Source organism: Natrix helvetica (genome assembly GCF_964273705.1).
Source record: "Natrix helvetica genome assembly, chromosome: 2".
NCBI lineage: Eukaryota > Metazoa > Chordata > Lepidosauria > Squamata > Natricidae > Natrix > Natrix helvetica.
This window is the reverse complement of record NC_138552.1, coordinates 267,130,498-267,156,446: the sequence shown is the minus strand read 5'-3', so window position 1 is coordinate 267,156,446 and position 25,949 is coordinate 267,130,498. Positions and strand designations below refer to the sequence as shown.

Genomic DNA, 25,949 nt, shown 5'->3' with positions numbered 1-25,949 from the left:
GCAAAGAGAAAACCTGCGTATAGAAATAGAATGACTATGGCAAAAGAAGGCAAAAGTAATACTACTACTAATAGGTGCCTTGGGTGCAATCTCAAAACAACTGGATCACTACTTGAATACCATTGGCATTGACAAAATTAACATTAGTCAATTGCAAAATGCAACTTTACTTGGAGCAACTTACATGTGGTGCAGTAGTGGGTTGCAGGTGGTAGGCCCCGGTACAGGTGTACCGGAGCCTGCCCGGAGCACCGAGTACCGTTCCGGTATGGTGCTCCAGAGGGCCCACCCGCTCGCCCGAGCTCTTTACCTGTCCTTTAAGCCTTTGGCGTTTCCGCGCATGTGCATGGTGCATAGAGCGCTTCAGTGACGCACCGCCGAGCTGTTGGAGCATTGCGGGGGCTTGCGAAGGCATCACAGGCAGATATAACGCATGCATGCGCCATGCACTGTGCACAGTCATGTGGGCGACGCTGGGCTCGTTCAACCGTACCAGTTGGAACGGGATCCGGAACCCACCACTGATGGGGTGATACCTTTAACACCAAAAAACATCCACATCTTCTTATCCCAGCTCCTTAGGAAGGATAAAAAGATAAAAATTCCAAATCCAGACTGAACATCTGGCTGACAGTACAGTGAACCATAATAATAACAACAATGTAAAATCAACATGGGATGGCTTTTACATTTCAGCCACTTTAATTTGTGTCTGCTAAAATTAGTGGTTTAAAGCAAGAATTAAAACTTCCTTCAACAAAAACACGAAGGCTTTGTTGTGGTGCACTGAAGGTGATGTGGTGTGGCTTATTGGCAGTAGATTCAAAAGGGTTCATCTAAAACTTTCGCAGTGTGAAGTGTTAGCATAATGAAAAGTGCATTTGTGTTTCTCTCTTTCCTGCTGCGAATCAGATATTGTTTCTGGAGAATCTGAGCCATTAGCTACAGGCTGTTGCTCCAAAGTAGAAAACTGCAGATCCACTTTAGAATCTTGTTTTCTTTTGCCTGATCAAAATGATTACCATTTTTCTGAGGTATATTTTTATTTCTGGGCAAAGGTTCTAAAATCGCTCACCTCTTAGCAACGTCTATTTCCCCTTCGATCTCTTTCATTCTTGCAGTGTGAATGCATTGTTCCTTCTCTTTCCTAAATTCATGCTGAGCAGTGATCCATGGATTTTTTTACCCGCTGAACTTTACCCACTTTCCTGGGGCGTCTTCTGCTCTAGGTAGGAGACGTTTAATCATTTTTGCAAGTTGTTCACTTTATACATTTTTGAGGCCAGCCATTGGAATGTTTGGGATGATTTCTTGTACCAAGAAAGAAGCAAAAATATAGAATTGTATCTGAGCTCAACAGAAGAACGTGCATAGATTTGCTTTCATAACAAAGAGGTTTTTGTGCTGACGTAGACAGGAGGAAGCACGGCTGCATTGCCAGTTTGTTTTTTTGTTGGATATATTTCTTTCTTCAACCTGTAAGCAATTCATAATTCTTTCATTGTCTAAATAATCCCATATTTTAAAAAGAAATCAGGAAACCTTTCTGTTCTGTTTTGGGGAAAACAGGCATGTGATCCAGACTGTTCAGCTGCACACCTACCCGATAACAGCATGCATTGAGAGTTTTGTTGGGAGCATCTAAAACCAGCTGAAAAGGAGTGGGAATATGGCAGTGATTAATTACTACTTGCACCTATCTTTCTACGTTAACGGCTTCCCTCTGTGCAACATTAGCTAACTTAAACTTGTGGCTGTTCAGAAGTACAGTTTTTCCTACACCACCTCCCCATTTGGAGATGAGTTACAGAGGTGGGATTCAATTTTTTTTAATACTGGTTCTGTGGGCGTGGCATGGCAGGCGTGGCATGGCTTGGTGGGCGTGGCAGCAGAAGGATTCTGTAAAATCTCCATTCCCTCCTCACTCCAGCGGAAGGTTACAGCAAAATCCCCATTTCCTCCCGATCAGTTGGGACTCGGGAGGCAGAGAATAGATGGGGGCAGGGCCAGTCAGAGGTGGTATTTACCGGTTTACTTTTTTACTTTTACTTTTATTTAGATTTTTATACCGCCCCTCTCCCCAAAGGGACTCGGGGCGGTGTACAGTCAAATAAAAACACATCAATAAATAGAAAATACAAACACAAAAGAGGAGGCAATAAGAAACTGTACATATCTGAAGCAAAGTAGTTAAAAGCAATATTTAAATACCCTAAAAATACCCAATTAAAATATCTGCCAGGAGGCAGAACAAAACTATAAATGGGCCAGGCCGGCTAAACGGAACAGGTGAGTCTTCAGTTTTTGTAGAAAGGAGCGGAAGTCGGTGGTGGTTCTGATATCGGGGGGGAGGTCATTCCAGAGGGTTGGGCCCATCACAGAGAAGGCTCTACTCCTAGGCGCCGCCCGTTGGCATTGCTTAGTGGACGGCACCCGGAGGAGTCCTTCCCTGTGAGAGCGAATCGGTCGTTCTAAGTAATTTTCCGAACTACTTAAAATTTCCATTACTGGTTCTCCAGAACTGATCAGAACCTGCTGAATACCACCTCTGGATAAGTAAAGGGTTCACAGGACCTATTTTTCTTGCTTCATTCTCCCTGCAAGACCATCTGCTCTAAGAAAAGGTTAATGCCCACACACCCACACACAATTGGTCTCTGTCATGACCTTCCACAGAGCCTAGCCAGGAATCTTACCTTATGTTCTCCCGGAATCAACATGCCTTCAGCAGTTCAAACTTCCTTAAATCTAGATTGCTATCTGTTCTTCTCCAGTAGCTTTCTATGGCTTTCTTGAATGGGGGTTTTCATAACAGGATGGCCAACTGTACTTAAGCTGTCAAACTTGCAACTTATATGACATTCTACATAGGATTCCTGAGTGGTTGTTGCATTTCTTATTAAACATGCCACAGGTGCTAAAATATAAGCAGAAATAAAAGTGAGTCTTTGATACATATTCCTTTATGTAGAGAGGAAATAATCCCATCCGTAATTATGTGAGCAAAGGTATTCAAATAATTTTTTGCCAAGAAATAAATTTGATTAGGAAATCAATTTCTTCATCAGAACCACCACCGACTTCCGCTCCTTTCGTCAAAAACTAAAGACTCACCTGTTTCGACTAGCCGGCTTGGCCCATCCATAGTTTTCATCTCACCTCCTGCCAGATATTTTTAGTTGGGTTAATTTTAATTTTTTGGGGTATTTTTTGGGGTTATTTTTAATATGGTTTTAATAGCTTTACTTTAAAATACAGTCTTTTAACCTCCTCATCTAATTTAAAGATTTGTGTATTTATATTTATTCCTATGTATTTGTGTTTTAATTTGACTGTACACCGCCCCGAGTCCCTTTCGGGAGAGGGGGCGGTCTAGAAATCTAAATAAAAGTAAAAAAGTAAAGTAAAGTTGCATCAAAAATTCAATTTGCAATAATATTAAGGCTTTTCCTGCATCTAGTGATGCCAGGATAATTTATTTCTGATCTTTACATAATGGTAATAAATTCACTAACACTTCAATATTATCAGAGGCTTAAGACCCTTTCATAAAATTAGATTGTGTAGGAAATATTATTGAAGATAATACTTTTTGAATTTTTGTGCCATAGTAGCTGTTACAAACGCTTCACTGTTGATGTATTTCTGGTGAACGGAATTCGTGTTTTATTCTTGGTTGCTAGAGGCAGTATAGTAATGTTTTTGTGTTTTAATCTTTGTCCACCAATCTGAGATGAGTGAGCATATACGTAATATAAATAAATTGGCATAGACATGTAATGTTAACCATAGTTTTCACAGTTCAGAGGTCTCCTGCCTCTTTTAAAAATAACTTGTTGTGTAGGCCTCAAACTATGAAACTAACAAATATTTTCAACAAAATAGAAGCCAAGCGCCTTCAATTTTTAAAGTATTTTATAGGAATCACATCTGGACCTGGAGCTTCTCCAATTTTCATTGTATCAATAGTTTCAAACATTTTCTACAAAGTTGGCTAATTATGTGACCACTTTTATTGATATATTTAGTTTTATTTTTCATGTAGCTGTCTAAATTATTCAGGATTATAGATTTTCTAAATGAATAAACACCTTCCCTATCATGCCATGAAGAGATCTGGAGTGTTGATGAAGCCTGGAACTGCGGCTCTTAAAAAAATTCTCACATTACCCCATGGATCTCTTGCTTGTTGGATAGCAATAGCAACAGCACTTAAACTTATATACCACTTTACAGTGCTTTACAGTCCTTTCCAAGCAGCAGAGTCTAACAGAGCCAGTATATTGCCACCAAAAATCTGGCTCCTCATTTTACCAACCTCGGAAGGATGGAAGGCTGAGTCAACCTTGAGCTTGGTGAGATCCGATCTGCCAAACTGACAGATTTTATGCGTGCCGAACTGGCAGTAATGCCGGTCGTAACCCACCCCTGATTTAGACATGTCTCCAGTTCCCTGGACCCTCAGGAATGGGGACAAAAGTTTTGAGGGACTTTCAGAATGTCAGGAGGGACTGAGCTAATATAATTTTGAAGGGAACAATGTTTTATAAGGTGGATGCCACAGCAGACAAGAACCCACCAAATGTTCATCCCTTACGGATGGTACCCACAGCATCCTTTCTCCGCTAGAGCTAAAGGGTGGGCTGATGCAACTGGAAAGTGGTAGTCCCTCAGATAATCTCTTCCCATGCCATGAAGAGCTTTAAAGGTTAAAATCAGCATCCTGAATTGAACTCAGAAGCAAGCTGGAAAATGCAGGTTGTAGAGCAACGATGTGACAAGTGCTGTTCTAGGAGCACACGTAACTTATTTTCTCATAGTTCTGTTTCTTCCCAGATCCTTCTGTACTGAGTTCTTACTCCTCCCCGTCCTTTAACTACCAGAATCTGTTCCTTTCAAACATTTATTTAGAGTTCCTGCGTTTCTCCGTATAGTATTTAGTTATACCTACTTCCCGGCGTCATTTCCTAGCGATAACTGACCATAGCTATTGAGCTGGGCATGTATTTGGAGCAGACAATAGCATTAATTTTATTGTGTTTGCTTGCTGTCCTAGTTACCTGTGGTCTTGCTGGGTGGGGATAGCTTCACTTTTGACTTAGCGTGTCAGTAGGAAGTTGCTTAATCTTGTCTGTTTCTGGATGACTGTGTGCTCTTTACTTTCCTTTTTTTTAAATGATTTGTTTTTTACTATTACTCTGACTTTATTCTTTTAGGTTTGGCTACAATTCTTTTAAGAGATTTTTGGGGAGAGAATGTGTTTGAGGAATACAGCAAGAATGAGTGGTGACAAAGTTTGGGTAACTACTTTGTCTTAATGCCGAAACTTAGAATAAAATTTAGTAGCAGTTGCCTTGATTACATAAGAAATTCACCTTAAACAGTTTAACAGTTTTGAAGAAAATAAAAAAAAATTGAACTTCCCCAAATCAATAGTCTATACAATACAATACAATACAATACAATACAATAGTAGAGTTGGAAGGGACCTTGGAGGTCTTCTAGTCCAACCCCCTGCCTAGGCAGGAAACCCTATACCATTTCAGACAGATGCCTATCCAACATCCTCTTAAAGACTTCCAGTGTTGGGGCATTCACAACTTCTGGAGGCAAGCTGTTCCACTGATTAATTGTTCTCACTGTCAGGAAATTTCTCCTCAGTTCTAAGTTGCTTCTCTCCTTGATTAGTTTCCACCCATTGCTTCTTGTTCTACCCTCAGGTGCTTTGGAGAATAGTTTGACTCCCTCTTCTTTGTGGCAACCCCTGAGATATTGGAATACTACTATCATGTCTCCCCTAGTCCTTCTTTCTCTTAAGCTAAACATACACAGTTCCTGCAACCGTTCTTCATATGTTTTAGTCTCCAGTCCCCTAATCATCTTTGTTGCTCTTCTCTGCACTCTTTCTAGAGTCTCCACATCTTTTTTACATCGTGGCGACCAGAACTGAATGCAGTATTCCAAGTGTGGCCTTACCAAGGCATTATAAAGTGGTATTAACACTTCACGTGATCTTGATTCTATCCCTCTGTTGATGCAGCCTAGAACTGTGTTGGCTTTTTTGGCAGCTGCTGCACACTGCTGGCTCATATTTAAATGGTTGTCCACTAGGACTCCAAGATCCCTTTCACAGTTACTACTACTGAGCAAGGTATCACCTGTACTGTACCTGTGCATTCCATTTTTGTTGCCTAAATGTAGAACCTTACACTTTTCACCATTGAATTTCATTTTATTAGATAGTGCCCAATGTTCAAGTTTGTCTGATAGCATCTTTTCAAACTAACATGTTTTATTAAAAGGCATAAATGAGTCATTAATACAATGTGTTCATCAGATAAGATGCTATCAGCTTCTACACCTTCTAATCTTGGGCTACTATAGATTAATTTGGCATGCCTGTAGCGTTTTCAAGTATTCAAATGTTTTTGCCTGTTGTTAATAACCCAGCTGATGGGATATCCCATCTCTTTCTTGTGTCTGCCAGGTGATATAATCACCAGTGGGACTCCATTATCATGTATTTTACCAGCTGCTTGCAAATGTGTCAAGAAGCATTCACTAATAATAATTCAATAATTCCAAAACAATTCAGGAATGTTCTTTTTACAAACAATGAAAACTGAATGTTGAGATTCACAGGATCCAAATTTTACACTGAAACGTAGAGGCTGCGTGAACTTGTGAAATCTACACAGCTGTGCATTTCCATTTTTGGTCTTGCAAACCCAGGTTTTACTTTTCAAAAAGGAATGCTGTCATTCCATTTCTTTTTTTAAAAATCACCCTTTTTTTCTTCATCTCTGGTAAATCTATTTCTGGCTATATCTTCTCATTGATCACATTTCCAATTTTGACTGCAACTTTCCTCTTGTTCTTTCAGTTGTCTATGGAACATCTGTTGCTTTTAAGCATGCTTCAGGAGCACCAATAAACCCAGAACTCTTCTGCAGAAATGTTTTCTGGCTGCTGTAGTGGCATTCTCAGCTCAGTTGCAGCTGTTGGGCTTCTGGACCAGCCTGTACTGTACCTTTGCTCCTGATTACACTCTATTCAGAATTTGAGCCTGTAACAAATATTTTGTTTGTGACATTTGCTGATAGGGATTTGGAAATTGATTCTGCTACAATTTTCAGGATTATGAATGTTATTCTGAGCCTTTGCCAAAACAGCTGTTCCCCTCCCCCCCCCCCCATCCCACCCCTGGGAAAGTAGCAGTTTTGCTTAGGGCTTTTAATTCAAATTGTATGAATGCAAAGGGCATGTTTGCCCTTGTGTTCTATACACTTTAAAGAGAGGAAGCTGAGTACATCATTTGCAACCCAAAGTGCCTCTGAAAATATATGCTAAGGTCTGATCAATTGAACTAACCCAGGAGGCAAAACATGCACTAACAGACCTGACACGATATTGTCCTGATTGATTACAGTGATGCATTTTGACAGAATGAATCATGTCATGTCAATTCATACCACCATGGAATAACTTCACATTTTGTCAGATTTAGGGAATCTTCTGTATATTAGCTTGAATGTTGGTGGATGACATGTGTCTGCTACTGAACTTCTATTTGTGGCCTCTGGAATTGACATAGTAGGCTTCTAAATCAAGTCTGAAGGCCTTTTGATTTTCACCATACATCTATATGGACCTTAAAACACACTTTCTGTATTTGAATTTTCATTTTTCATATATCTTTTTCTCTTACTCTAAATCAAAGATTCTGACAGACACTTTTCTCAAAAAAATAAGAACTATAAACCATATATGTCTATGGAGATTCGTTCCATAAACCATATAATGAAATAAACTGAGGCATACAGGTAACTCTTCTGGTTTTTCTTTAAGTGTTTCAGTTATAAAGAAGCAAAGACTACATTCAGTAGAAAGCAGAAGTTAGTTATTTTCTTGAGTAGGATATTGATTTTTGCTTGATACTTTGTCTGGTAGGATAGACAGGCAGAAGACTACCAGAGTACGTGCATAAACACATGGAAAGGGAGAATAAACATGCTAAATAGGAAACAAAAAGACCAGAATACATCATTTCCAATAACCAATTCCAGATAAGCAGAGATTAACACTAGACAAACAATCGAACAGAAATCAACACTCCAATCAAGGAGAAAACCATAACTCTCACCATCACTGACAGGGCAAGTTATCAATTACTATGGGCTGAATGTATTTCTGCCAGTATTTTAGGTGACAAATTCTCATGTGGGTTTTCATAGAAGCACCACCCAATTCCCATTAAGAATGCATTTTGGCACATATCCAGGAAGACATAACATAGTTATATATTTTGATTGCATTGCTCCTAAGGCTATTGTATCTTCAAAGATACAGTTCCAAGTCTTCTTCAAGCCAAGATGGACTCTTGATGTTTTAATGAACACCTCCATGTTAATTCACAATATCTTTTCTGTCCTCTGCTTTCCAACGAGTATGGAATATGATAAATTATTTTACAACCAAATTACTGTATCATTCCGTGGTTAACTATATTCTTGACTGGAAGAATAGTGAATCTTTTAATATAATTGTGTGCTCATTTAAAAATGTAATTGCTACTAAATTGTCCATAGAGTTAACTAAGAGCTTCAAGTAATTCTCTGCTGGCAATCTTTTGAGGCTAGTGCGTTTTCCTGTGTCTTCAGATCCTCTTCTCTCTCTGGATATCTGTGTTGTGTAGAGAAATCCCAACCCATGATATCTTTCTGTTTGTTGATCTTGAATCATTCTAAGAGGCACCTCCCTTTCAATACTTGGGCACTGCCTAATTTCATTGGTTGCTAACCATTTTTCTTCTCTTCCTCTGAATTCAGCTTCAGCCAACTACTTCCTGCCAGGTTTTTTTTTCCACTCATTTCAGCTTTTCCTGCCGATGAAACTCTGTGTATGAAAAACCTGATCTGATTTCCTCCCACTTTCTTAGGTTATCACCACAAAGATGGTGTGTACCTTCTCTGCTGTCCTATTGCTTTGTCTGTTTTCTTCTTCTTCTTCTTCTTCTTCTTCTTCTTCTTCTTCTTCTTCTTCTTCTTCTTCTTCTTCTTCTTCTTCTTCCTCCTCCTCCTCCTCCTCCTCCTCCTCCTCCTCCTCCTCCTCCTCCTCCTCCTCCTCCTCCTCCTCCTCCTCCTCCTCCTCCTCCTCCTCCAGGGTCCGCATACATACATACAGGCAAGGTGAACAAGTTGCAACCACCTTTAGGGGAAATCAAAAGGTACAGGTGCACAAATTGACTATCCCTTCCTCTTTTTTTTGGTCAGTCCAAACCTAAATTTAGAATGACAGCAGGAATTATCTTGTGTGCCCTTTTTCTGAACTTGGAATTATGGAGGAAGCTGAGAGCTAAACCATACAGTCTCCTTGTTCATGTTGTGCTATAAGTGATCCCTTTCAACTATAATTTCTCTCCCTGCTTGAGCATGGGACTCTGTGTGCCTGTGATACATGAGACTGGTTTTCTATAATCCTCTACTAAAATGGGAAGAGCTATAGAAAAAAAAAATCAATAAATGTCAGTCCAAGCTACAATCTAGAGAAAATTGATACAAATTGTTTTACAGATTGCATATAGGTCCATATATGATTGCTAGGAAAAATAAAGCATATAACAATGAATGTTGTAAATGTCTTTGTTAACACAACTGAATCAGTTCAGCATTGGGGAAAAAACACTTCCTGTGACTCAGTGGCGTAGCATGGGTTGTCAGCACCCGGGGCAAGTAATTTGCGCCCCCTAACCCGAGTGCGGCCCGACTGCAGCTGCCCCTTGGTCGGCATCAGTCAAGTGAGGCTCTCCATGCTGGCCTCCTGCCTTCCTCCCGAGGAGGAGCTCGACAGGGCAGCGGGAAAAGGCTCGACTGAAGGGAAGCAGGTGCCGCGGGGGTGGGAGGTGCACCGGGGGCTTCGGGAAGGCGCCGGCTCCCCGGGGCGCTCCAGGCGGAGCGGGAGGACGCGGTGGCATTGCAGCCGCAGGCAGACGGAGCGGGGGTGGTGCGGCGGGTCTTGGCGGCTCCGCTGGGAGGTAGGCGGTGCGCAGGAGGGGCCTGGGCAGGCCGGGGCCGGGGAGCTTAGTTCGCGGGCCAAGCCGGGCGCAGAAAGAGGCGGCCACAGTCCGGCAAAGGGCGGCGCGGGGCGAGTCAGGGCGTCCCCCCAGATGTTGCGCCCGGTGCGGCCGGCACCCCCTGCACCCCCCACGCTACGCCACTGCTGTGACTGATGTAGAGGAACGTGTAACAAAATAAGTTGTGTTATTTGCAAGGGCCTCAAGGAAGATACAAATCCAGATATTGACTGATAGTGCTCTTAATTTTAAGGGGTATGAAAGGAACAGATACAGATTGTCATAATTTTATATGAACTTTGCTAAAACCCATGGTTGCAACTAAACATACTAGTCTTGGAAGTTGATTTTGCCTGTTCCTGGGAATGCAATGACCGACAATATTCACATTTGCAGAAATCTCTAGTGGGAGCCTTAGTTATACAGCAGTTTGGGGTAATACAGGGGAAGCTAGGTAATATTTTGTCTGTTGATCAACATCACATTTACAGATCAGTCTAGAAAGCAAATCTACTGCCTTTCCTCAAATTTATGTGATCAAGGTAATCATGATATAGCTGTATTTTTAGTCCATATTATAATTAATATAATAAGTAATTCAATCATTTTTTTATCTATGTAGGATTAGGCTCCAAGTACTTCCTCTGCTGTTTGGTCTGCAATTTACAAAAATTTCTTCGCTATCCATCTAGAATATTGTAGCTTTTCCTTCTCAGAATTTGCATTTAGATTGGCTACCTGGAGTGAGAGCAACATGGATGGTAAAAGAAGTTGCCAACCAGTTTCCTTTTCCTTGTAATCGCCTTGCAATCAGGCTACTATTTGCATAAAAGCATCTCTCTTGCTTATTGATCAACATGAAAAGCATCCTTTTTAGTTTAATTTTTCATGGAGAAGTCCCTCTTTTACAAACCCACAAAAGCTATATCGTGATTATTTTGGTCACATACTTTGCTTTCTACGCTGATCTGCAAATGCGATGTTGATTCAACGCACAAAATATTACCTACCTTCCCCTAGATTACAAAGCAGCAAAAAAGAGGGATTTTTTCCCTTTTCTTTTTCATTTTTCTACAGTAATTATTCTGTATTGATTAGGCACAATTGCAACTCTTGCTAAGAGTCTGTGCCTGTGTATAGGTGTAGCAAAGCCTCGAGAAGAGTACTTAGCCTTGCAGAATGTGGGCAGGGAAATATTGAATACCATGCTTTATGAACAGAGTTGCCTTTGGCATGTCAAGATTTATGATCTACATGTAAAGCAAGTTATTCTCTTTATCCTCAGTCCTGGTGGAATTTGGTTAAAAGTCAAGGGAAGAAAATACGTTCTTGACTTCCTTTTCTTCAGGGCCGTATTAAAGAACTGGATAATTCCGTAGACAATTAATTTCTTGATTTAGCAGCCAGGGAAAAAAAGCCTCAAATTGCTTTTGTGTTCTTAATTTATATTTCATCCATGTTTCAGGCTTGCAATAAGAATGATTACCAAGAAATGGAGAATTTTGCTGGTGTGGGAGTTTTACAACCTGTCTTATCTGAAATGCTATGAAATAAAGTAACTAACATCTATGAATCAAGAAGTCCGTAAACTTTGTATAGATGGCTAACTGGGGCAAGGCAACCTCAACCTCAGCCCTTCTGCCTCTGATACGGGGATATTAAGACTGATTGATATAATGCCTTGAAGTGCTTTGAAGACTTTATAACACAGTATAAATGATAAGCAATAATATTTAATTCCTATGCTGAATGGAGGGGTTGATTATTTTAGAAGTTAAATAGGAAAGATAAGGAATCTTTGGAGTAGGCTTCACTAGCTTGACAAACTTCAGATATCTTGAGCTATGACAGCCAGTTATCAATACAACACTCTGCTACCTTTTGCAACCAGAGATGTTATGCCTATATACTACAGACTCTTCCCAGGATACTACTACTGTAATTGGAGGATAGGGCTTCTTACAGTAAGTGCTGTTTGGGCAGAGCAAAAGCTCCTGCATAGCATTCCAGAGTTTAATGAAAACGATTTTACATATACTGTATCTTACTGCAAAGTAGATCATTGGAGACCTATTACGAAAAACATGCCGAAAAGTGAAACCCCAAGACAATTAAAAGTTTATTAATGAGAAAGACTTCTATGGCCCATGTCTGTTCATGTGGATTAGGAGCTTGGATAATAATGGGAGTTTTGTTATTGTCTTTTCCAGTTGCCTGCCCATCTGTATTATATTATATCTTGCACCCTTCCCCCGAGAACCTAGAGGGAAGTCATAATCTGTTCTATTGGGAATAAAATGGTGGTTGGATCTGTGCCAGCATAGTACATTTATTGCCCACCAGTGACAACATTTTGCTGCAGTTGGTTAATTCCCCAGAGGGTCTTGAAAGAAATTTGAAAAGCCAGCAACTCCAAAAGTGGATGCTGGTGAGAAAATGGATGAAATGTTAGCATGGGAAAATTGTACTCTTAATTCCTTTGCATTTCATTTTGATGACAGACTGATGGGCTTTTAACACAAGGCAGTGACATTAGAGCTTTATTTCAGTCTCAAATAGATTCACGGAGGATAAGCCTGCTGGCAATAAGCCACAGAGGCTAGATGGAGCTTCCCTGTCCTGAGGTGGTATGCTTCTCAATACTAGATGCTGGAGATAAAGAAGGGAGAACAGATGCCTTCATGCTCCATTTAAGGACTTCTTGGATGATTCTGGCTAGCCTGGCCGTTGTTAAAAATGGGAAGCTGGAATTCTTATGTTTAGCCAAATGAACCATTTACCATTTTGGATTTTCGTTCAGGAGCAGGCCTAGGAAAAATGAACTGTTGGATTCTAAATCCAACATTCTAAATATTTGCTTCCTTTTAACCCAGAGGTGTCAGCTCAATTTCATTGAGGGCCGCATCACAGCTGTATTTGACCCAGGGGGCTATGGGTGTGGGCATGACCTGGGTGGGCATGGCCAGCTTGAAAACATTTATGTCGGCACCTGTGGTGGCCCAGGTGGGACTCAGGTGATCCATTGTCTCCAGCAGAGTAATTTTTCAATGCCTCTTGCCTTGTGAACATAAGCCACTTTGGCTAGTAGTTTGTTTTGCTAGCCCTCTGCCAGTGAAAATGGAATTCGGGAAGGATGTGCATGGCCCCTCTAGGCTCTGTTTCTAGCCACGACAACCTCCTGCAGCCCTCTGCCAGTGAAAACAGAGCACAACTCCATTTTAGCTGGCAGAGGGCTGCAGGAGACCATTGCGGCTAAAAACGGAGCCTGGGGGTGAACACACGCATCCCTCCTGAGTGCCGTTTTTGCTGGCAGAGGCACCATGGACAAGTCCTTCACTGTTTTCAGGGTGGTCCTGCAGGCCACCTCTAAGCACCCCATGGGCCTTGAGTTTGACACCCCTGTTTTAACTTGTAAAAGGGACATAGCCTGAGTTGGTTCTGACAGATTGAAAGCAAGAGGTGTTGAGGGGGGGATCAAAAACTGGAAGAATGTGCAGCATTATGTTGCAGGTACAAAAGGCTTTAAGCTTAGATTATGACGCCATACTCTTCCTCCTGCACATTGTAATTCTTTATCTCCAACTGCTGATGCTCTGACTAAAGAGTTTGAAGGCTGATAAGAAAATTGCTTTTAGATGTTGCACTTTTTTTCATTTCCTCTGCCTGCTTCTTCTTTGTTAAGAATCTAGATCAGGGGTGTCCAAACTTGGCAACTTTAAGACTTGTGGACTTCAACTCCCAGAATTCCCCAGCCAGCAGAGCTGGCTGTGGAATTCTGGAAGTTGAAGTCCACAAGTCTTAAAGTTGCCAAGTTTGGACACCCCTGATCTAGATAAAGCAAGAGCATTTTAAAAAAAGTATTGGAAACAATTTCATCTCTAATTTATTGACCCAATGACCTGCAAGTACAGAATTGAAGCAGTTTGTCTAACTGACAGAAGTCTTTCTTGTAGAAACTAAATTTCATTGCTTTGTGAAAAAATGGGCAAGCTGTGAGCTGCAGGCAGCCCTCAAGGCTCAATTGAGAGTGCATAGCTTGTGATCAGCATTTGGTGGGAACCTAATCATTGTCTTCACAGCCTGTGTTGTTAAAATATAGTTTATTTGTTTTTGTATAGCATGTTACATGAATTTGGTAATTGTTTTGTTAACCCAGGTTTAAGATTTAACATGCTATATAATCCCAGTCCCTGTGTGATCCAGGGAACCAAGAAATTCTTACTCATTTTCTTCCTCTTACCAGGCTCAATTGGCAGCAGCAAATTTCTTTACTGCTATTAACATCCCTTGCTGTTCGTATCTATTAAACCTAGTATCAAGATTAATGGTGATACTAGCTGCTTTTTAACCCAGTTTTGGATGTTTATGGGACTAATGTAAAATCTCTCTCCGATTATTTTCAAAGGGGGGGGGGGGAGGTAACACTAGTCTATTGTTTGAAAGGGGAGACATGATAGCAGTGTTCCAATATCTCAGGGGTTGCCACAAAGAAGAGGGAGTCAAACTATTTTCCAAGGCACCTGAGGATAGAACAAGAAGCAATGGGTGGAAACTAATCAAGGAGAGAAGCAACTTAGAACTGAGGAGACACTTCCTGACAGTTAGAACAATTAATCAGTGGAACAGCTTGCCTCCAGAAGTTGTGAATGCCCCAACACTGGAAGTTTTGAAGAAGATGTTGGATAGCTATTTGTCTGAAATGGTATAGGGTTTTCTGCCTAGGCAGGGGGTTGGACTAGAAGACCTCCAAGGTCCCTTCCAACTCTACTATTGTATTGTATTGTATTGTATTGTATTGTATTGTATTGTATTGTATTGTATTGTATTGTATTAAATAAATATTAATATTAGGCTAATACAATATTCAGAAGAAGGAGAACAATTAGTGGCCATAGGACTTCCTTATATATGAAGCACTAGATCTGAACTTTCAGTACCCCTGAAATGAAACACAGGCTAACTATCTTCAGATGCAAGTACATCCAAACAAATTGAGAAGTCCCTTGCCCTTTAAGGCATGCCTACAGTACCGACGTAGCATCAAAGCCCACAGGAATTTCAAACAAGAAATCCAATATAAAAATCAAGGAAGCAATATGAAGTTATACAGGCAAATCTTCTCTCAGTGAAGGATCTTAGGCATGCAACAAAACAGTCTAGATGTGTCTGCTTGTGTAGGAAATGTCATTTTTCTAGTCTTTGGTGGAAAAAAAAACTGCAGTGTTATTCCAAAAGGCAGTTTCGTTACTTGATGATTACAGACAATTGTTTATATAGACTGAGTGCAAAATAGTGCTTTGTCAAATTGATAGATTAAAAGCTCTGAATGAATACTAACGTTCAAATACATTTCAGTTCTGAATGTGTAACATGGTCACAGGTATACTATATAGAAGGACTAGAAAACTCTCTGTTCTTAACTAGCTGCCATAAAACAGGCTACTTGAGTGGAACAAACATTAAATGCCTCTTCGGAACCAAGTCCAAATATTAAATACCTCCTTTGAACCAAGATCGCCATGTTCATAAACATATTCATAGTGATCTCATAAACATGTTTATGTAATTTTCTCAGCCTGATTGTGGAAGTAGTTCACCATTGTGTTTAGGGATGTTCTAAGATCTTTGCAGGGTAACTCTCTACATTAGTTTTCTATGGAGGAATCTCATCCAAGTTTTAACTGGGCCCAACCCTGTTTGGCATTACTGCTGTGACAGTTGGCCAGCTATTACCCATAAATAGTTTATGCCTTGATTTATGATTGGTCTCAGCCATAGAATGCCTGCCTTTTTTTTTTGCAAAGGGACAGGGAGGGCATGTTCGTCTTTAAAGTATGATAAGGCTATCCTGATTTTTGGTATTGTTATGGCAGACTAAATGTGTTTATTAAGACATCAAGCTTTTTTTGATTAGCATTCATGCTGTGAGATGTGTCCGAAGAACTGGACTTTGTTCATGTAAAGACTTTATTCTAGTTAATATTGTAATAAATTAATCAACATAATTCCTTCCTGAAAAAGCCTCTTAATATTTTTGAAGAAAAAGTATAAACATGGCAAAAATTTAATTAAAAATGTATACTGGAAACATCAGTGTATTCACCAAAATATACTCCTGTTCACCATAAAAATATTTTAAAACCCTTTTTGGTCACTCCTCATAGATGGAAAGAACATGGGGTCCATTGCATATTTGAGTTTAAAAACAAGTGGAAGAGATTTTGAGCAAGATGTATCAAGACTGTTGGTGATTTCATTCTTGCAAACTGCAATCAACATTCCTGCCTGTTAATTAAAAGGCATCAAGACAAATTAAATTGTTCCCCCTGCATAATCGACAGAGTTATATTTATTTTACAGTAGGTATTCTTTTGGGAAACTCAAAATACTATAGAAACGTTTTCCAATTTCCCACCATTTCTTTAGAGATTTTTATAAGGCATTCCCTGTATCAGTTCAAAATCATCTTGATTTTAAGCAATAAACTAGCTGTATAAAAACAAACCAACAAACCATTTGCGGGACACTGAGTTCCAATCTTTAATACTTTCTAAACTTGCACATTGCTTACAGAATTGCCCAAAAGAATCCAGCAAAAAAACTATCTCTAGATTTACTTGAATCTCTTACTTCTTTAGCATCTTTTTAAAAAATATCACCCCAGTGCCATTACATTTCCATATCTCAACTATGATTTTGAAAATGGGCCAGAAATTGGCTGCCAGCTATGGAACAGCTGGGCTTTGCTTATTAAGCCTAAATTGGGAGGTTGATGAATTTGTCTCAGACACAGCACTGAATACTTCCATCATCTTTAGAAATGTCTTAAAATAATGCAGTTTTTTTTAAAAACCAAACAAACAGGAAAACACAACAGCAGCTCTATTTTCAGATTCCAGATTGTTTCCCTGAGACAGGCTGTGAGCATTGGAAAAACTACCAGTGTATCAATTTTGCTTTTGGGTTTTTTACGTACTAGGTACCTGCAATCTTTAAAAATTGCTCTAGTATACCTGCTTGAAATACTAATCCTATTTGTCCTAGGATAAGTTAACATAGAAAGAATCTGATGTTTTGTCACTGTTGCTGTACAGCATCCACAGGATGGAATCTTTTGACTCAAATAAAAATCATTCTTTTTAAATGAATGAGAGCCGAGTCTATTTATATTAGGTCAGTGTTTCTCAAACTTGGCAACTCTAAAATATATGGACTTCAACTCCCAGAATTCCTGAGCTGGATTAGATCATGGGTGAGTCTCAGATCTATCAATAAGGCCTAAATGTACCTGTGGGTAGAATAAATGCTTCATAAACAGAAAGGCCCAGATTTAGTCCTTCACATCTCTAGTTAAAATGACCAAATAGGTAGGAAGTATTGAGAAAGGCGATCTTTGCTTGAGAATCCTGCAGAACTGATACTTTCAAAGCAGAATATACTAGAATAGATGGATGCGTAATCTGATTTGGTGTTCTTGGTATTGCTGTGTTCTGCTGGAATACTTACGGACAAGGAGATTTGTGACAGATAGCCAATCATTCGACTTAAGCTTTGTGGGAATAAGCCTCCTTCAAAGATCTCCAAGTTCTCTTTTATTTTACTCTTGATATGCTTTTACCAAATGCCTGCATGTAACGGGGAGTAATTACAAGACAAGCGGAAATAAGAGACTTTGGATTCTAAAACAAGAATAGTGCCAAAAATGAGAACAAGAGCTGCAATCTGTTTCTTGGAGTTCATTTTTTCTCTCTTGCTCATCTAACATTCTCCAGTTTACTGTTTTAGATATGCATTGCTGTAAATATCTAGCTATTTTGAAGTGCTGCTGCCCTAGCTTTTTTTTTTTAAGGCAAATCAAAAACAATCCCAGGATTCACAGAAAAATAGAATGAAAATGCTTCCTATTGTTAAATCCATTCCTAGCCCTCTAGCCTACCGGCTCTTTCCAGATGAAATGCTATTGAGAAAATGTTATACTAGGAAAAGGAGACTAATATTTTAATGAAAAATCTCTGAGAATCTTTGCACATTCCCTAAGTGCCCGCAATGTGCCTAGGACCTTCGAAGTTTGGGGATCCTTGGTAAACAGCTTCTTTTGAAATCAGTGTAGGAAAGATTGTAGCTTATAATTGTAATACTAAATGCATAAGCACAGCAAGGAAGAACCCCACTGAGTAATATGCAGAAGGCCACAGTTCTAAATGTACATGGACATTTCAGGTCCAGTAAACAAAATGATAGATTTTTAGTTTTTCATTATTGTAGCTTAATGGCAGGTTTTGAGTTTTGTGTGTGTGTGTGTGCGCGCACACACACACTTTGGAAATTGCTATGGATCAGCATACTGCTAACAGATTTTAGAGAACATTTTACATTTTTAAACAACTACAAGGCTTAAAGCCCCATTTCTGGGTATTAATGAAAAATATTGATTTTAAGCTTTTTAGAATCCCTGATGGACCAGGTTCGGCGATTCCTTAAGGATTATATTCTCCCACACAAACCTGCCTGGTTGTTTCAATCTGCTTTAATTCCTCTATGATCAGCTGTGGAGGGCTCCAGTTGAAGATGCTGCCTTTTTAAAGACCCATATTATGATTGTGTATTAGTTTGCCATTTTTTTCTAGAATTCGCATATTTCTGTGTGAAAGTGAAATGCCTTCATATTTTTCTAATAGAACAAATGGGAACACTTGTTGATTTGTACAGCATTTTTTTAACAACTACTTTGCATATTAGAGCAGTCATTTCAATATAAAGGAATGACATTTATTGAGAATCAATATATAAATATGGCAGGACTTCAGTAGATGTGAACTTTTTGCTTTAAACACATGCCTTAATACTCCCTTGCTTTCCCCCCTTGAGCATTTACTCTCAAAAACTAGTTTCAATGTTTTTCTTCTGCTCAAATTTATTCCATTGAACTAAAAAAATTAAAAGAGACTGTCAACAGAAATCATTTGTTCCCTCTGTCTGCTTGCCAAACTAATCTAAACACATTAGCTGAATTTTAAATCAAGAGTATATCATCTGTACTCAAATTTGTCTGCCTAGTGATTGATGAGTCATACCTTTCATTACCTACTCTGCGCATCTAATATCTTAGCTTCCTTTTCTTGGTACACAATAGCTGCCAGTTTTCTGTTCTTGAATTGCTTGCTTACTACTTATTTTTCTGCTGTCCTCAAAATCCATCCCTTTTTCTCCGACTCACTTCTTAATATCAATTTTCAGGGGTTGCTTTGTTTGCTTGATCATTTTTTCCCTAAACAGTTACCTGCAAGTAATCGATTTATGACCATAACTGGGACTGAAATTTTGGTTATTAGGCAATGCAGTAGTCAAACAATTCATCACATGACCCGACTGATTTTATGACCTTTTTTACTGCAGCTGTTAAACAAATCCAATTAAAATGAGCAAATAGGTAGGAAGTGTTGGGAAAGAGAATCTCTTCCTGAGAATCCTGCAGAGTTGCTGCTGTCCGAGCAGAATGCTCTTGCTTAGATGGATACCATTATCTGACTTGCCATAAAGCAGATCTTGATGTTGCTGTGTTCTACTGGAATCAGAGGTGGTATTCAGCAGGTTCTGGCCAGTTCTGGAGAACCGGTAGCGGAAATTTTGAGTAGTTCGGAGAACCGGTAAATACCAACTCTGACTGGCCCCGCCCCCATCTATTCTCTGCCTCCCGAATCCCAGCTGATCGGGAGGAAATGGGCATTTTGCAGTAGCCTTCCCCTGGAGTGGGGTGGGAATGGAGATTTTACAGTATCCTTCCCCTGCCACGGCCACCAAGTCATGCCACGCCTACCAAGCCATGCCCACATAACTGGTAGTAAAAAAACTTGAATCCCACCACTGATTGGAATACTGTATTATAGGTTGGCAGTTTGCCTGCTGGCATGGAAAATCTGGAGCCACCAGACAGCCCTTTCCTACTAGATTTGATAAACTAAGAATAGCAAGGATTAAGCTTGTAAATGGTAGACCAAACATGTCTGAATATCTTTCCCACCTTCACAGGCTTCAATGTCTGAAGCTCACTGAATAACGAGAGAGCTCTAAGCATTTCTATTTTTGGTATTGCATTAGTTTGAAGATTTCAGTTTCAGTTTGTCTAAATATTTCATAAAGTATAGTGCATCTCCCATAATTGATTTTTCCTTCCCTTTCTGCTTAAAGACTTGACTGATCAAGTTTTTTATTAAATAAATCTGATCTGTAAGATTTATTTGGCAACGACTCCTGTTTATTTTTTTTAATGGAAACATTATTTTTTTAGACTGGGTGCATCTACCAGTATATAGAAATGAAATGAGTCTTGTAATGAACCTGCTGTAATCACAAAAGGTCTTCAGCAGTTCACAAAGATAAGAAATCACTGTTGTGGTCCTCTGGCGGCCTGCAGAGCTGGCAGCAGAGTCGGACAGTCAGGAGGTTGGGAAGGAGCATGGGCCAGTCCTGAAGTCTGGGGAAGGCTCGGATGAGAGCTCTGCATCGGAGGCAGAGACGGGGCCAGGGCCATCTGGGAATTATGTGCTGCCTCTGGAGCCTCCAGAGTCAGACATCAGTGAGGCAGAGGAGCAGGGGGAGCCTATTCCGAGTGCGTGCATGCACAGAGCTGCCAGAAGGCAAGAACAGTTAAGACAGAAGGGACGATTCAGGAGTAAGGCTTAGAGGTGATTGGCCCCTCCCATAGGACATAAAGGAGGAGCAAAGACACATGAGCCTTTGCAGGAAACAATTTTGTTCATGCTGGTCGGTTTACATTCTGAAACTCCATTTTGATTCTTTACTCCATGTGGCCTTTAAGTCTTTGGCAGCTTTTCAAGGAAGATAAAGGTGGGGCGCTTATCAGCCTTATCCTGAAAGACTTTGGCAGCCTACTCTTTACAAACTATTTGGGACTCATTACGGGCTGTGGATGAACATAATTCTCAGCTTTTGATATAAAAAGAGGATTTTTGGGAATAGGTGTCTGCTTTTTACTGTATCAAGAAGCCTAGGTCAGAACAATCTCCACCATCATATATAAGAACATCTTATAAATGCAATTTTTATTTGTTTATATCCCATCTTTATCATTTTTACAAATAATAACTCAAGACTGTGAACATATTCGAACACACCCTCCTCCTCCTCCTATTTTTCCCACAACAACCCTGTGAGATGAGTTGGGCTGAGAGAGAATGATTGGCCCAAAGGGATTTGAACTCACAGTGTTATGCTTTCTAGCCTGGTGCCTTGATCACTAGACCAATTAAAAAGCCCCTGAACAATAAATGGATTATTACTTGATTTGGATAGTTTTAAGTCCCCAATACCTTCAGGCCTTCTCTCTCAATGGCCTAACTGACTTTGGAACCTGTGAGGCTTTTTTTGTGTGAAATGTTATGTGAAACATTTTCCTCTATTTTTAATGTAAAACATGTGAAGCATGAAAAGGCCGAGATTTGGAGGAGGAAAAGGTTGTATACCGTATATACTTGAGTATAAGCCGAATTTTTCAGCCCACTTTTTGGGCTGAAAAATCCACTTCGGCTTATACTCCAGTGAACAAAAAAAAGGAGGGAAGCTTCTGCAAAGGCGAGTGACAACAAGTCTCCCAGGCTTTAATTTGCCGAGTTGTGCGCACGCGCCTGTTTTCCACGGCGTGGAGCAGCGGCGAGATTCTGGGCGGCGAGCGATGATTCCGGGGGCCATCAGTGGGGGGGGCAGGGTCCCCCCTCGCGTTCCTCATCTTCCCGGATGGCCCCTGGAATCATCGCTCGCCGTGCAGAATCTCACCGCTGCTCCACGCCGTGGAAAACAGGCGCGTGCGCACAGCTCGGCAAATTAAAGCCTGGGAGACTTGTTGTCACTCGCCTTTGCAGAAGCTTCCCTCTGAAGCGTTCCGAGGGAGGGCTGTAAACTTCCCTCCGAAGTCTTGGGATGTTCTGAGGAGCCCCCCAAGGCAAAACGCCGCTGCCAGGTAGTTAAAAGTACATCTCTGATTCACTCAACAAGGTGACCACAGTGTGTGTGTGTGTGTGTGTGTGTGTGTGAATGAGACAGACAGACAGAGAGAGGAACAGAGAGAGGGAGTGAGGGAGGGAATCAGAGAGAGACTGACACACACACACACACACAATTAAAGCAATTTTATTGTTATCTACCTGTATTTTTATTTTTGAAATTTACCGTGAGCTGCTGCATTTCCCAGCCTCGGCTTATACTCGAGTCAATAACTTTTTCCAGTTTTTTGGGGTAAAATTAGGGGTCTCGGCTTATACTCGAGTCGGCTTATACTCAAGTATATACGGTATATATAGTTGGATGACTTCTTAAATCCTGCACTTTCTAGATATACATGATCTCCCAATAGTTTTATAATAATATTTCTTTTAATTCACTGGGATAATAGAACCAAATATTCTTTGGGTAAATGATTTCGCACAATTCATTTACATTCCGCCAAAAGGAGAAAATAAAGTATCCGTTTTAATTGCCCCCATCCCATTATTGGGCATCAGGCACACTTATTTTGCTCCAGGTTTATTTAGCATATTCCTATACCCACAAGGACTATCGTTCACTTAAATGCTTACTTTGCAAAGAATACAATCAAAGAAGCTGTCATGCCTCAAAGATAATGCTCAAAATTGCAGAATGGGTTGGGAGAGGAAAAAGAGAGAAAGGCTGATTAGAGGAGGTGATAGCCAACAATGTATTTGCTTGGTTTAACTCAAGATCAAAGATTTTAAAGTTTAGAAGCAACCCCAGGGTACCCCAAGAGCATTCTAACACAATCTTTTTCTATCTCGGGACTGATTTCCGGTTCTATTTTGTCAGCAGTGACCCCCTTGGTTCTTGTGTGATCCATTTGCATTTTGGGAATCCATTTTGGGAATTACAGAAGAGAGATTTTCCAAAAGTTGGAGGATTTAGCATTCTGATTACAGCTGCTAGCTAGGCTGATTGTCATTAAAGACTGGAAATCCAGGATTTATTTAACCAGTTGACAAATTATTGTACAAATAATTATGCGTGGGAGGCTTTTAATAATGGCAAAGAGATATGAGGAAGAACATTATTTTCCTAATAATACTTCTGTCCCGGCTGGAATTAAAGATGCAATAGGCAACACTGCTAATTTAATGATTCTGGGTTCCTTAGAATGTTTATTTACATAAATTTGTTCTCTTGCTCACAGAGTGTGGTTTGGTTTATATTTGAATTGTATAATTCAGATTATTATCCTTATCAAAAAAATGCATTTGGAGGGAAATTTCTATTCAGAAAATCCATTAGTAATGACCCTTCCTGAGAAATCACTCCTACTTATGATTCAAGCAATCAAAGCTCACCAATCATTTGTATATCTGTCTGCATGTCCACCTGTGTATATTTGCTTATTTATAAATGCCTTCATTTGACTGATATTTCTCATTTATTTTGCTGTTCTGCAGCTGGTCTGCTCTTCGTCTGTTTACGTCTTTGTGGTGCCAAAAGAGTCAAAAGGGATTCAGATAAACCTTTCAGATTAATGGATTGGAGGCTAGTTTGGGGACTTGGGCTACAAAATTGGAAGGTAAGATGGTATTCTGTCATTGCTGGAAATTTTCTTTACCACTACTTTTCTTTTCTTTTCAAAATGATCCAAACCATTGAATCTTCTACGAGGAAAATGTGTACACTTACTAGAAATGCATCCTTGCAAAAAGGGTCTGCCTTTTGGGTTCTCAGCATTTCTAACCTATTTTCTCTGTTTTTAATGACTATGGCTGCTTACAGCCTGTATAAGAAAATTGCTCAGACTGCATTTGTATAATTTATCTCTGCTGGTCTCTCCTGTGCCATATAATTGTTGCTACATTGTTTGGATAGAAATTATTTGAAAACTAATGATATAATTTTTTTTAAAAATGATTTTTTAAATGTAAACCTTCATAAACGGCTGATTTGGCAGATATAAAGTAAGCCTTCAATTTAAAGGACCGTTTGTAAGTAGAGACTGGATGTGCATTAAGCCCAAATGCCCATTAAATCTGAATTTATATGAGTTGCAACAATTTGTTCACTTGAGTAATGGCATGTGGCAAATACATAAATTATGCAATTTACATCAGTGTATGGTATTTGTATAATTATGTAATGAGGGCAATAATATAAATTATATTGTTAATGTGTACCGTTGTATCATTATACAGACAACATAAATTTATAAAAATGATGAAACTTGTCTGGATTACTGTAGAACAAAGAACTTTATATGTTAAATGCTGAAACATAAAAAATGTGTTCATTGTTTCCAAAATTTACTAACCAAAGGTCCATTAAACCAAGGTTGACTGTATATGGATATATATTTGTGTATTGTAATTAACAGTGTGTTTTTAAAAGCTAATAGATATTATGATTTATAGACTAGAGTATATTTCAGGTGATCCATGTATTAAGAAAAGAATTAAGTAAATATGAATGAATATAATTTGTAACTAATTAATTACATGAAATAATTAATTTTAAATAAATAAAATCTGGATATAATTGAACTAATCATTACAAATTTGAATCTCAAGGTACATTGTTGACTAAATTTATGGTTTAGGACTTTTTTAAAATCAAGAACTCTAGCAATACAATTATTTTGCTTTCCAAATCACCTATTCCTGCTTTATCTGTTGTCTTCCTTGTTGATTAACATTCCATAGGAGATAGCTGTTCCCCCTTTGACTTCCTGACCCCTTTGATTGAGAAAGTTATTTTTAGAGGAAGTTAGGAATTTACTAGAAAGAGCATCCTTTGTAGAATTAGTGTCCAGGCAGATGTCAAGGTAGTTAAAATGTGTGATTTATTGTAAGGGACATCATCTACATCTTCTCATTTTACTTAGTAGTATATCAGAGCAATAGTATAATTTCTGCTCCTTCCACTTATTTTAATTCAGATTCTCTCAGTAGTAATTCATTCCCTTGGATATTTACAATACAATACAATAGTAGAGTTGGAAGGGACCTTGGAGGTCTTCTAGTCCAACCCCCTGCCTAGGCAGGAAACCCTATACCGTTTCAGACAAATAGCTATCCAACATCTTCTTAAAGACTTCCAGTGTTGGGGCATTCACAACTTCTGGAGGCAAGCTGTTCCACTGATTAATTGTTCTCACTGTCAGGAAATTCCTCCTCAGTTCTAAATTGCTTCTCTCCTTGATTAGTTTCCACCCATTGCTTCTTGTTCTACCCTCAGGTGCTTTGGAGAATAGTTTGACTCCCTCTTCTTTGTGGCAACCTCTGAGATATTGGAATAATGCTATCATGTCTCCCCTAGTCCTTCTTTCTCTTAAGCTAAACATACCCAGTTCCTGCAACCGTTCTTCATATGTTTTAGTCTCCAGTCCCCTAATCATCTTTGTTGCTCTTCTCTGCACTCTTTCTAGAGTCTCCACATCTTTTTTACATCGTGGCGACCAGAACTGAATGCAGTATTCCAAGTGTGGCCTTACCAAGGCATTATAAAGTGGTATTAACACTTCACGTGATCTTGATTCTATCCCTCTGTTGATGCAGCCTAGAACTGTGTTGGCTTTTTTGGCAGCTGCTGCACACTGCTGGCTCATATTTAAATGGTTGTCCACTAGGACTCCAAGATCCCTTTCACAGTTACTACTACTGAGTATGGTATCACCTATACTGTACCTGTGCATTCCGTTTTTGTTGCCTAAATGTAGAACCTTACTCTTTTCACCATTGAATTTCATTTTATTAGATAGTGCCCAATGTTCAAGTTTGTCAAGATCCTTCTGTATCTTAAGCCTATCTTCTGGAGTGTTGGCTATTCCTGCCAGCTTGGTGTGGTTTGGTTTATTTGTGCAGCTGTAGCTATTTATAAG

The 25,949-nt window shown here is 39.6% G+C and overlaps 1 protein-coding gene across 1 annotated transcript in view; it reads left to right on the top strand.

Moving 5' to 3' along the window:
* EXTL3 (exostosin like glycosyltransferase 3) overlaps positions 1 to 25,949 on the top strand; it is a 154,020-nt gene that overhangs the window by 45,313 nt on the left and 82,758 nt on the right. The window contains exon 2 of the mRNA XM_081943778.1: positions 23,527 to 23,648. The gene's annotated coding sequence lies outside the window, so the exon portion shown is untranslated. The remainder of the gene's footprint in view (positions 1 to 23,526; positions 23,649 to 25,949) is intronic.